The sequence below is a fragment of the Oncorhynchus nerka genome, linkage group LG20 (assembly GCF_034236695.1).
Source record: "Oncorhynchus nerka isolate Pitt River linkage group LG20, Oner_Uvic_2.0, whole genome shotgun sequence".
Classification (NCBI taxonomy): Eukaryota; Metazoa; Chordata; class Actinopteri; order Salmoniformes; family Salmonidae; genus Oncorhynchus; species Oncorhynchus nerka.
The window spans coordinates 12,501,726-12,514,225 of NC_088415.1; the positions used below are offsets into that span (position 1 = coordinate 12,501,726).

General features: G+C 47.4%; 1 protein-coding gene across 5 annotated transcripts in view; it reads left to right on the plus strand.

Moving 5' to 3' along the window:
- LOC115125019 (extracellular sulfatase Sulf-2-like) overlaps window positions 1-12,500 on the plus strand; it is a 342,598-nt gene that overhangs the window by 237,809 nt on the left and 92,289 nt on the right. Inside the window, exon 1 of one of the 5 annotated variants that reach the window (XM_065005238.1) lies at window positions 2,124-2,439. The exons of the other annotated variants lie outside the window; for them this stretch is intronic. The gene's annotated coding sequence lies outside the window, so the exon portion shown is untranslated. Of the gene's footprint in view, window positions 1-2,123; window positions 2,440-12,500 lie in introns of those variants that run through there. 5 annotated transcript variants of the gene reach the window in all.

Below are 12,500 nucleotides of genomic sequence, written 5' to 3' on the forward strand. Positions count from 1 at the left end.
TGAAAATGACGTCAGCGTTTTCCAAACGTTCCGTTTCACAAACAGAGGGCCCCTCTTAACTCTCAAGCCTCCACGTTATCAGCACGAAGTCAAGGCCAGTCAGCATAAATCAACATTCCCGACCATTTGGAGATGGCCCGTTCCCACCACCTGGAGATTTGTACAACTGAATTATCTAAGGAACAGACCTATATTGTTACTAACTCCTGACTACATTATATACAATTGGGAAAGGGAGCAAGAGGGAAAACTCACATGTACCGTACATTATAGCATTTGGACTAGTCAGTTTCTGATTGGAATGTATACATAATTAGTCATTTCAACCATATTTTCCTCTATCAACCCCAAACATACTTCCAAAGTTGTGGCAAAATGGCTTAAGGACAAGAAAGTCAAGGTATTGGAGTCGCCATCACAAAGCCCTGACCTCAATCATATAGAAATTGTTTGGGAAGAACTGAAAAAGGATGTACGAGCAAGGAGGCCTACAAAGCTGACTTATTTACACAACCTCTGTCAGGAGGAATAACTTATTGTGGGACGCTTTTGGAAGGCTACCCAAAACATTTGACCCAAGTTAAACAATTTAAAGGCAATGCCACCAAATACTAATTGAGTGTCTGTAAACTTCTGACTTCAACCTGTATGTTCCAATAAAGCCCCTTGAATATGAGAAAGAGAGAGAGAGAGAGAGAGAGAGAGAGACAGAGACAGAGACAGAGAGAGAGATGGAGAGGCAGAGAGAGGGAAAGAGGGAGAGTGAGAGAGAGAGAGACGGAGAGAGAGACAGAGACAGAGAGAAACACAGAGAAAGAGAGAGAGAGAGAGACAGAGAGAGAGAGAGATGGAGAGGCAGAGAGAGAGAGAGAGAGAGGGAAAGAGGGAGAGTGAGAGAGAGAGAGACGGAGAGAGAGAGACAGAAACAGAGACAGAGAGAGACACAGAGAGAGAGAGAGAGAGAGAGAGAGAGAGAGACAGAGAAATAGAGAGAGAGAGAGACAGAGAGAGAGAGAGAGAGAGAGAGAGAGAGAGAAATAGAGAGAGAGAGAGAGACAGAGAGAGAGAGAGAGAGAGAGAGAGAGAGAGACAGAGAGAGAGAGAGAGAGAGAGAGACAGAGAGAGAGAAAGAGAGAGTTCTGTATCCCGTCGTCTCTGTGGAGGCCAGATGGGGTCAGTGTCTCTGGTGTAGTAGTGCTCTCTGTAACAGACTCTGTATCCAGAGCCCACTGGAGAGAGGACAGCACGGGGAGAGGAGCAGGGAGAGGAGCAGGGAGAGGAGCAGGGAGAAGAGCAGGGAGAGGAGCAGGGAGAGGAGCAGGGAGAGGGGCAGGGAGAAGAGCAGGGAGAGGAGCAGGGAGAGGAGCAGGGAGAGGAGCAGGGAGAAGAGCAGGGAGAGGAGCAGGGAGAAGAGCAGGGAGAGGAGCAGGGAGAGGAGCAGGGAGAAGAGCAGGGGGAAGAGTAGGGAGAGGAGCAGGGAGAGGAGCAGGCCTAAATTGAAAACAGCAGTCCCCAAGGTTAGAGCACATCAATCCTGCTATACTGGATGTCTCGGAAGAGAAGAAGGGGAAGTAAAGCAGAATGAACAGAGCTATGGAAAGAGGGAGCGAGTGAGAAGTAGGAGGTGGGCAGCGCAGAAAGAAAGAACGAGAGAGCGAACAGAAAGAGAAAGAGGGGGAGAGGGAGTGCAGTGAGTGAGAGAGAGAGAGAGCACACAGAGAGAGAGAGAGGGAGGGAGAGCGAGAGCACAGAGAGAGAGAGAGGGAGAGAACACAGAGAGAGAGAGAGGGAGAGAACACAGAGAGAGAGAGAGAGGGAGGGAGAGCGAGAGCACAGAGAGAGAGAGAGAGGGAGGGAGAGCGAGAGCACAGAGAGAGAGAGAGAGGGAGGGAGAGCGAGAGCACAGAGAGAGAGAGAGAGGGAGGGAGAGCGAGAGCACAGAGAGAGAGGGAGGGAGAGCGAGAGCACAGAGAGAGAGAGAGAGGGAGGGAGAGCGAGAGCACAGAGAGAGAGAGAGAGGGAGGGAGAGCGAGAGCACAGAGAGAGAGAGAGGGAGAGAACACAGAGAGAGAGAAAGGGAGAGAACACAGAGAGAGAGAGAGAGGGAGAGCACAGAGAGAGAGAGAGAGAGAGGGAGGGAGAGCGAGAGCACAGAGAGAGAGAGAGGGAGAGCACACAGAGAGAGAAGGGGAGAGCTCAGCAGAGCACGAAAACGAACGCAAGAGTAGAAAGGAGCTCCGATAGTGAGACGGGCCGGGAGAAAAAGCAGAGAGAGAGAGAGAGAGATAATACAGCCGGCGACAGAGAGACAGCTCAGTAGTGCTGCCATCAGGAATAACAACACTGCCATGCAACCTTAGTGCGGGTGGATGATTTGGGGCTGTCGTTGGATGCCAGACCGTGCCGTGCAATCCGAGTCCTGGGCATCACTGCAATGAGGTAGGGCTGCAGAGGGAAAGGGAGCAGGGCTGTCTGGGTTAGTGGGTAGATGAAACACTGTCTGTAGGGATGTGTGACGGAAATATACACGTTCCTCTAGTTTCATTTATCCTACATGCAGGATATTTATAGGTTTTCAGTTGATACGAGAGGAAAGCTATAGTCTGCTTTATTCTGCTTCATACAGTAGCTACTATTCTCCTGTGCGGTCAGAGGAACTGGACTCTGGGATCTTTTCCCATCAGCCACAGAGAGCAGTGGCCTGTCGGGACAGGGAGATGTCACCATGAAGGTTTTTAGTCGTTCTCGATATGAAGTCACGGCTTCTAGCCTTGACATGACATGATGGGTGGGTATTAAGCATGTCTGGTCGCTGTGATTCCCCGGGGGAATCTGGTACTGGTCGTCTGGGAGAACTATGAGACTTGTGGTGCTCAATATGGTATTATGTGGAGTATAAATCGAGACAGGTGAATTTAAAGCTTGTAACAGAAGTGCTCTGCCATAAGTTGTCAGACTGTCTTCAGAGGTTTCTGTTGTCCTGGTATATAAATATATATATAATATGTATACTGTAGTGTCCCTAATATCAACAGGCAGAATGTAGTGTGGGGGGGCTTAGAGTGTCATAGAGTGAGGGGATGTGGGTGTAGAGGTGTAGAGGTTTTTGTAGATGTGTAGGTGTGTAGAGGTTTTTGTAGAGGTGTAGGGGTGTAGAGGTTTTTGTAGAGGTGTAGGGGTGTAGGAGTGTAGAGGTGTAGAGGTGAAGGGTGTACAGGTGTAGAGGTGTAGGGGTGTAGAGGTGTAGAGGTGAAGGGGTGTAGAGGTTTTTGTAGAGGTGTAGGGGTGTAGAGGTTTTTGTAGAGGTGTAGGGGTGTAGATGTGTAGGGGTGTAGAGGTTTTTGTAGAGGTGTAGGGGTGTAGATGTGTAGGGGTGAAGGGTGTAGAGGTGTAGGGGTGTAGAGGTTCTTGTAGGGGTGTAGAGGTTTTTGTAGAGGTGTAGGAGTGTAGAGGTTCTTGTAGGGGTGTAGAGGTTTTTGTAGATGTGTAGAGGTGTAAGAGTGAAGGGGTGTAGAGGTGTAGGAGTGAAGGGGTTTAGAAGTGTAGGGTTGTAGGGGTGTAGAGGTGTAGAGTTGTAGTGGTGTAGAGGTGTAGAGTTGTAGTGGTGTAGGGGTATAGAGGTTTAGATGTGTAGGGGTGTAGAGTTGTAGTGGTGTAGAGGTGTAGGTGTAAAGAGGTGTAGAGGTATAGAGTTGTAGGGGTGTAGAGGTGTAGGGGTGTAGAGGTTTAGATGTGTAGGCGTGTAGAGGTGTAGAGTTGTAGAGTTGTAGGGGTGTAGAGATGTATGGGTGTAGGGGTGTAGAGGTGTAGGGGTATAGAGTTGTAGGGGTGTAGAGGTTAGGGGTGTAGAGGTGTAGGGGTATAGAGGTGTAGAGGTATAGAGTTGTAGGGGTGTAGAGGTGTAGGGGTGTAGAGGTTTAGATGTGTAGGCGTGTAGAGTTGTAGAGTTGTAGGGGTGTAGAGATGTATGGGTGTAGGGTGTAGAGGTGTAGGGGTATAGAGTTGTAGGGTGTAGAGGTGTAGGGGTGTAGAGGTGTAGGGGTATAGAGGTGTAGGGGTATAGAGGTGTTAGGGGTGTAGAGGTGTAGGGGGTATAGAGGTTTAGATGTGTAGGGGTGTAGAGGTGTAGAGTTGTAGTGGTGTAGAGGTGTAGGTGTAAAGAGGTGTAGAGGTATAGAGTTGTAGGGGTGTAGAGGTGTAGGGGTGTAGAGGTTTAGATGTGTAGGCGTGTAGAGGTGTAGAGTTGTAGAGTTGTAGAGGTGTAGATGTGTAGGGGTGTAGGGGTGTAGAGTTGTAGAGGTGTAGATGTGTAGGGGTGTAGAGTTGTAGAGGTGTAGATGTGTAGGGGTGTAGGGGTGTAAGGGGTGTAGATGTGAAGGGGTGTAGAGTTGTAGATGTGTAGGGGTGTAGAGATGTATGTGTGTAGAGGTTTTTGTAAAGGTGTAGAAGTGTAGTGGTGTATGGGGTGAAGGGGTGTAGATGTGTAGAGGTATAGAGGTGTAGAGGTGTAGAGGTGTAGGGGTGTAGAGGTGTAGGGTTTTAGAGGTGTAGGGTGTAGAGGTGTAGGGGTATAGAGGTGTAGGGTATAGAGGTGTAGGGGTATAGAGGTGTAGGGGTGTAGAGGTGTAGGGGTGTAGAGGTGTAGGGGTGTAGAGGTGTAGAGGTGTAGGGGTATAAAGGTGTAGGGGTGTAGATGTGTAGAGGTGTAGGGGTATAGAGGTGTAGGGGTGTAGAGGTGTAGGGGTATAGAGGTGTAGGGGTGTAGATGTGTAGAGGTGTAGGGGTGTAGAGGTTTTTGTAAAGGTGTAGAAGTGTAGTGGTGTATGGGGTGAAGGGGAGTAGATTGTAGGGGCGTAGGGATGTGATTAGGGGTGTAATGGTGTGATTAAGGGTGTGATTAGGGGTGTAGGGGTGTGATTATGGGTGTAGGGGTGTGATTATGGGTGTAGAGATGTGATTAGGGGTGTAGGGGTGTGATTAGGGGTGTAGGGTGTGATTAAAGGGTGTAGTGGTGTGATTAAGGGTGTAGGGGTGTGATTAGGGTGTAGTGGTGTGATTAGGGGTGTGGTGGTGTGATTAAGGGTGTAGTGGTATGATTAGGGGTGTAGTGGTGTGATTAGGGGTGTAGTGGTATGATTAGGGTTGTAGTGGTGTGATTAGGGGTGTAGTGGTATGATTAGGGGTGTATTGGTGTGATTAAGGGTGTAGTGGTATGATTAGGGGTGTAGTGGTGTGATTAGGGGTGTAGTGGTGTGATTAAGGTTGTAGTGGTGTGATTAGGGGTGTAGTGGTTTGATTAAGGGTGTAGTGGTATGATTAGGGGTGTAGTGGACTGAATAAGGGTGTAGTGGTGTGATTAAGGGTGTAGTGGTGTGATTAGGGGGTGTAGTGGTATGATTAGGGGTGTAGTGGTGTGATTAAGGGTGTAGTGGTGTGATTAAGGGTGGACTGATTAAGGGTGTAGTGGTGTGATTAGGGGTGTAGTGGTGTGATTAAGGGTTTAGTGGACTGATTAGGGTGTAGTGGTGTGATTAGGGGTGTAGTGGTGTAATTGATTAGGGTGTTAGTGGTGGTGATTAGGGGTGTTAGTGGTGGTGATTAGGGTGTAGTGGACTGATTAAGGGTGTAGTGGTGTGATTAAGGGTGTAGTGGTGTGATTATGGGTGTAGTGGTATGATTAGGGTGTAGTGGTGTGATTAGGGGTGTAGGATTAAAGGTGTAGTGGTGTGATTAAGGGTGTAGTGGTGTGATTAAGGGTGTAGTGGTATGATTAGGGGTGTAGTGGTGTGATTAAGGGTGTAGTGGTGTGATTAAGGGTGTAGTGGTGTGATTAAGGGTGTAGTGGTGTGATTAAGGGTGTAGTGGTGTGATTAGGGGTGTAGTGGTGTGATTAGGGGTGTAGTGGTGTGATTATGGGTGTAGTGGTGTGATTAGGGGTGTAGTGGACTGAATTAGGGTGTAGTGGTGTGATTAAGGGTGTAGTGGTGTGATTAGGGTGTAGTGGTATGATTAGGGGTGGTGGTGTGATTAAGGGTGTAGTGGTGTGATTAAGGGTGTAGTGGATGATTAAGGGTGTAGTGGTGTGATTAGGGGTGTAGTGGTGATTAAGGGTTTAGTGGACTGATTAGGGTGTAGTGGTGTGATTAGGGTGTAGTGGTGTAATTAACGGTGTAGTGGTGTGATTGTAGTGGTGTGATTAAGGGTGTGGTGTGATTAGGGGTGTAGTGGTGTGATTAAGGGTGTAGTGGTATGATTAGGGTGTAGTGATTAAGGGTGTAGTGGTGTGATTACGAGTTGTAGTGGTATGATTAGGGGTGTAGTGGTATGATTAGGGGTGTAGTGGACTGATTAAGGTGGTGTGATTAAGGGTGTAGTGGTGTGATTAAGGGTGTAGTGGTATGATTAGGGGTGTAGTGGTGTGATTAAGGGTGTAGTGGTGTGATTAAGGGTGTAGTGGTGTGATTAAGGTTGTAGTGGTGTGATTAAGGGTGTAGTGGTGTGATTAGGGGTGTAGTGGTGTGATTAGGGTGTAGTGGTGTGATTATGGGTGTAGTGGTGTGATTAGGGGTGTAGTGGTGTGATTAGGGGTGTAGTGGTGTGATTAGGGGTGTAGTGGTGTGATTAAGGGTGTAGTGGTGTGATTAGGGGTGTAGTGGTGTGATTAAGGGTGTAGTGGTATTAGGGTGTAGTGGTGTGATTAGGGGTATAGTGGCGTGATTAGGGGTGTGATTAAGATTATTAGGGGTGTAGTGGTGTGATTACGAGTGGTATTAGGGGTGTAGTGGATTAAGGGTGTAGTGGTGTGATTAAGATTATTAAGGGTGTAGTGGTGTGATTAGGGGTGTAGTGGTGTGATTAGGGGTGTAGTGGTGTGATTAAGTGGTGTGATTAAGGGTGTAGTGGTGTGATTAGGGGGTGTAGTGTGATTAAGGGTTTAGTGGACTGATTAGGGGTGTAGTGGTATTAGGGTGTAGTGGTGTGATTAGTAGGGGTGTAGTGGTGTGATTAAGGGTGTAGTGGTGTGATTAGGGTGTAGTGGTGTGATTAGTGGTGGTGATTAGGGGTGTAGTGGACTGATTAAGGGTGTAGTGGTGTGATTATGGGTGTAGTGGTATGATTAGGGGTGTAGTGGTGATTAGGGGTGTGGAGTGGTGGTGATTAGGGGTGTAGTGGTGTGATTATGGGTGTAGTGGTGTGATTAGGGGTGATTAAGTAGTGGTGTGATTAGGGGTGGTGGTGTGATTAGGGGTGTAGTGGTGTGATTAAGGGTGTAGTGGTGTGATTAGGGGTGTAGTGGTGATTAAGGGTGTAGTGGTGTGATTAGGGTATAGTGGCGTGATTAGGGTGTGATTAAGGGTGATTATGGGTGTAGTGGTGTGATTAGGGGTGTAGTGGTGTGATTAAGGGTGGTGGTGATTAAGGGTGTAGTGGACTGATTAGTGGTGTGATTAGGGGTGTAGTGGTGTGATTAGGGGTGTAGTGGTGTGATTAAGGGTGTAGTGGACTGATTAAGGGTGTAGTGGTGTGATTAGGGGTGTAGTGGTGTGATTAAGGGTTTAGTGGACTGATTAGGGGTGTAGTGGTGTGATTAGGGGTGTAGTGGTGTGATTATGGGTGTAGTGGTATGATTAGGGGTGTAGTGGTATGATTAAGGGTGTAGTGGTGTGATTAAGGGTGTAGTGGTGTGATTAAGATTAGATTAGGGGTGTAGTGGTGTGATTAAGGGTGTAGTGGTGTGATTAAGGGTGTAGTGGGGTGTAGTGGTATGATTAGGGTGTAGTGGTGTGATTAAGGGTGTAGTGGTGTGATTAAGGGTGTAGTGGTGTGATTAAGGGTGTAGTGGTGTGATTAGGGGTGTAGTGGTGTGATTAGGGGTGTAGTGGTGTGATTATGGGTGTAGTGGTGTGATTAGGGTGTAGTGGTGTGATTAGGGGTGTAGTGGTGTGATTAGGGGTGTAGTGGTGTGATTAAGGGTGTAGTGGTGTGATTAGGGGTGTAGTGGTGTGATTAAGGGTGTAGTGGTGTGATTAGGGGTGTAGTGGTGATTAGGGGTATAGTGGCGTGATTAGGGGTGTGATTAAGGGTGTAGGGGTGTGATTAGGGTGTAATGGTGTGATTAGAGGTGAGTGTGATTAAGGGTGTAGTGGTGTGATTAGGGGTGATTAGGGGTGTAGTGGTGTGATTAGGGGTGTAGTGGTGTGATTAAGGGTGTAGTGGTGTGATTAGGGGTGTATGGGGTGTGATTATGGGTGTAGTGGTATGATTAGGGGTGTAGGGGTGTGATTAAGGGTGTAGTGGTGTGATTAGGGGTGTAGTGGTGTGATTAAGGGTGTAGTGGACTGATTAAGGGTGTGGGTGTGATTAGGGGTGTAGTGGTGTGATTAAGGGTGTAGTGGTGTGATTAGGGTGTAGTGGTGTGATTAGGGTGTAGTGGTGTGATTAAGGGTGTAGTGGTGTGATTAGTGTAGTGGTGTGATTAGGGGTATAGTGGCGTGATTAGGGTGTGATTAAGGGTGTGATTAGGGGTGTAATGGTGTGATTAGAGGTGTAGTGGTGTGATTAAGGGTGTAGTGGTGTGATTAGGGGTGTAATGGGTGATTAGTGGTGTGATTTAGGGTGTAGTGGTGATTAAGGGTGTAGTGGTGTGATTAGGGGTGTAGTGGTATGATTAGGGGTGTAGTGGACTGATTAGTGGTGGTGTGATTATGATTAGTGGGTGGGGTGTAGTGGTGTGATTAGGGGTATAGTGGCGTGATTAAGGGTGTAGTGGTGTGATTAGGGGTGTAGTGGTGTGATTAGGGGTATAGTGGCGTGATTAGGGGTGTGATTAAGTGGGGTGTGATTAGGGTGTAATGGTGTGATTAGAGGTGTAGTGGTGTGATTAAGGGTGTAGTGGTGTGATTAGGGTGTAATGGTGTGATTAGGGGTGTAGTGGTGTGATTAGGGGTGTAGTGGTGTGATTAAGGGTGTAGTGGTGTGATTAGGGGTGTATGGGGTGTGATTATGGGTGTAGTGGTATGATTAGGGGTGTAGGGGTGTGATTAAGGGTGTAGTGGTGTGAGTAGGGGTGTAGTGGTGTGATTAAGGGTGTAGTGGACTGATTAAGGGTGTAGTGGTGTGATTAGGGGTGTAGTGGTGTGATTAAGGGTGTAGTGGTGTGATTAGGGGTGTAGTGGTGTGATTAGGGGTGTAGTGGTGTGATTAAGGGTGTAGTGGTGTGATTAGGGGTGTAGTGGTGTGATTAGGGGTATAGTGGCGTGATTAGTGTGATTAAGGGTGTAGGGTGTGATTAGGGTGTAATGGTGTGATTAGAGGTGTAGTGGTGTGATTAAGGGTGTAGTGGTGTGATTAGGGGTGAATTATTAGGGTGTAGTGGTATGATTAGGGGTGTAGTGGACTGATTAAGGGTGTAGTGGTGTGATTACGGGTGTAGTGGTGATTAGGGGTGTAGTGGACTGATTAAGGGTGTAGTGGTGTGATTAGAGTGTAGTGGTATGATTAGGGGTGTAGTGGTGTGATTAGGGGTGTATTAGGGGTGTAGTGGTGTGATTAAGGATGTAGTGGTGTGATTAAGATTAAGGGTGTAGTGGTGTGATTAGGGGTGTAGTGGTGTGATTAAGGGTGTAGTGGTGTGATTAGGGGTGTAGTGGTGTGATTAAGGGTGTAGTGGTATGATTAGGGTGTAGTGGACTGATTAAGGGTGTAGTGGTGTGATTACGGGTGTTGTGGTATGATTAGGGGTGTAGTGGACTGATTAAGGGTGTAGTGGTGTGATTATGAGTGTAGTGGTATGATTAGGGGTGTAGTGGTGTGATTAGGGTGTAGTGGTATGAATAGGGGTGTATTGGTGTGATTAAGGATGTAGTGGTGTGATTAAGGGTGTAGTGTGTGATTAAGGGTGTAGTGGTGTGATTAGGGGTGGTGTGATTAGTGTGGTGTGATTAAGGGTGTATGGTGTGATTAGGGGTGTAGTGGTGTGATTAGGGGTGTAGTGGTGTGATTAAGGGTGTAGTGGTGATTAGGGGTGTAGTGGTGTGATTAAGGGTGTAGTGGTGTGATTAGGGGTGTAGTGGTGTGATTAGGGGTATAGTGGCGTGATTAGGAGTGTGATTAAGGGTAGGGGTGTGATTAGGGTGTAATGGTGTGATTAGAGGTGTAGTGGTGTGATTAGAGGGTGTAGTGGTGTGATTAGGGTGTAATGGTGTGATTAGGGGTGGTGGTGATTAAGGGTGTAGTGGTGTGATTAGGGTGTATGGGTGTGATTAAGGGTGTAGTGGTGTGATTAAGGGTGTAGTGGACTGATTAAGAGTGGTATTAGGGGTGTAGTGGTGTGATTAGGGGTGTAGGGTGTGATTAAGGGTGTAGTGGACTGATTAAGGGTGTAGTGGTGTGATTAGGGGTGTAGTGGTGTGATTAAGGGTTTAGTGGACTGATTAGGGGTGTGTGGTGTGATTAGGGGTGTAGTGGTGTAATTAAGGGTGTAGTTGTGAGTAGGGGTGTAGTGGTGTGATTAAGGGTGTATTGTGATTAGGGGTGTAGTGGTGTGATTAAGGGTGTAGTGGTATGATTAGGGGTGTAGTGGACTGATTAAGGGTGTAGTGGTGTGATTAAGGTGTAGTGGTGTGATTATGGGTGGTGTGATTAGGGGTGTAGTGGACTGATTAAGTGGTGGTGATTAAGGGTGTAGTGGTGTGATTATTAGGGGTGTAGTGGTGTGATTAAGGGTGTAGTGGTGTGATTAAGGGTGTAGTGGTGTGATTAAGGGTGTAGTGGTGTGATTAAGGGTGTAGTGGTGTGATTAGGGGTGTAGTGGTGTGATTAGGGGTGTAGTGGTGTGATTATGGGTGTAGTGGTGATTAGGGTGTAGTGGTGTGATTAGGGGTGTATGGTGTGATTAAGGGTGTAGTGGTGTGATTAGGGGTGTAGTGGTGTGATTAAGGGTGGTGTGATTAGGGGTGTGATTAAGGTGTGATTAGGGTGGTGTGATTAGAGGTGGTGGTGTGGTTATGTAGATTAGGGGTGTAGTGGTGTGATTAGGGGTATAGGGGATTAGGGGTGTGATTAAGGGTGTAGGGGTGTGATTAGGGGTGTAATGGTGTGATTAGAGGTGTAGTGGTGTGATTAAGGGTGTAGTGGTGTGATTAGGGGTGTAATGGTGTGATTAGGGTGTAGTGGTGTGATTAGGGGTGTAGTGGTGTGATTAAGGGTGTAGTGGTGTGATTAGGGGTGTATGGGGTGTGATTATGGGTGTAGTGGTATGATTAGGGGTGTAGGGTGTGATTAAGGGTGTAGTGGTGTGAGTAGGGTGTAGTGGTGTGATTAAGGGTGTAGTGGACTGATTAAGGGTGTAGTGGTGTGATTAGGGGTGTAGTGGTGTGATTAAGGGTGTAGTGGTGTGATTAGGGGTGTAGTGGTGTGATTAGGGGTGTAGTGGTGTGATTAAGGGTGTAGTGGTGTGATTAGGGGTGTAGTGGTGTGATTAGGGGTATAGTGGCGTGATTAGGAGTGTGATTAAGGGTGTAGGGGTGTGATTAGGGGTGTAATGGTGTGATTAGAGGTGTAGTGGTGTGATTAAGGGTGTAGTGGTGTGATTAGGGGTGTAATGGTGTGATTAGGGGTGTAGTGGTATGATTAGGGGTGTAGTGGACTGATTAAGGGTGTAGTGGTGTGATTACGGGTGTAGTGGTATGATTAGGGGTGTAGTGGACTGATTAAGGGTGTAGTGGTGTGATTATGAGTGTAGTGGTATGATTAGGGTGTAGTGGTGTGATTAGGGGTGTAGTGGTATGAATAGGGGTGTAGTGGTGTGATTAAGGATGTAGTGGTGTGATTAAGGGTGTAGTGTGTGATTAAGGGTGTAGTGGTGTGATTAGGGGTGTAGTGGTGTGATTAAGGGTGTAGTGGTGTGATTAGGGGTGTAGTGGTGTGATTAAGGGTGTAGTGGTATGATTAGGGGTGTAGTGGACTGATTAAGGGTGTAGTGGTGTGATTACGGGTGTAGTGGTATGATTAGGGGTGTAGTGGACTGATTAAGGGTGTAGTGGTGTGATTATGAGTGTAGTGGTATGATTAGGGGTGTAGTGGTGTGATTAGGGGTGTAGTGGTATGAATAGTGTATTGGTGTGATTAAGGATGTAGTGGTGTGATTAAGGGTGTAGTGTGTGATTAAGGGTGTAGTGGTGTGATTAGGGGTGTAGTGGTGTGATTAGGGGTTAGTGGTGTGATTAAGGGTGTAGTGGTGTGATTAGGGGTGTAGTGGTGTGATTAGGGGTGTAGTGGTGTGATTAAGGGTGTAGTGGTGTGATTAGGGGTGTAGTGGTGTGATTAGGGGTGTAGTGGTGTGATTAAGGGTGTAGTGGTGTGATTAGGGGTGTAGTGGTGTGATTAGGGGTATAGTGGCGTGATTAGGGGTGTGATTAAGGGTGTAGGGGTGTGATTAGGGGTGTAATGGTGTGATTAGAGGTGTAGTGGTGTGATTAAGGGTGTAGTGGTGTGATTAG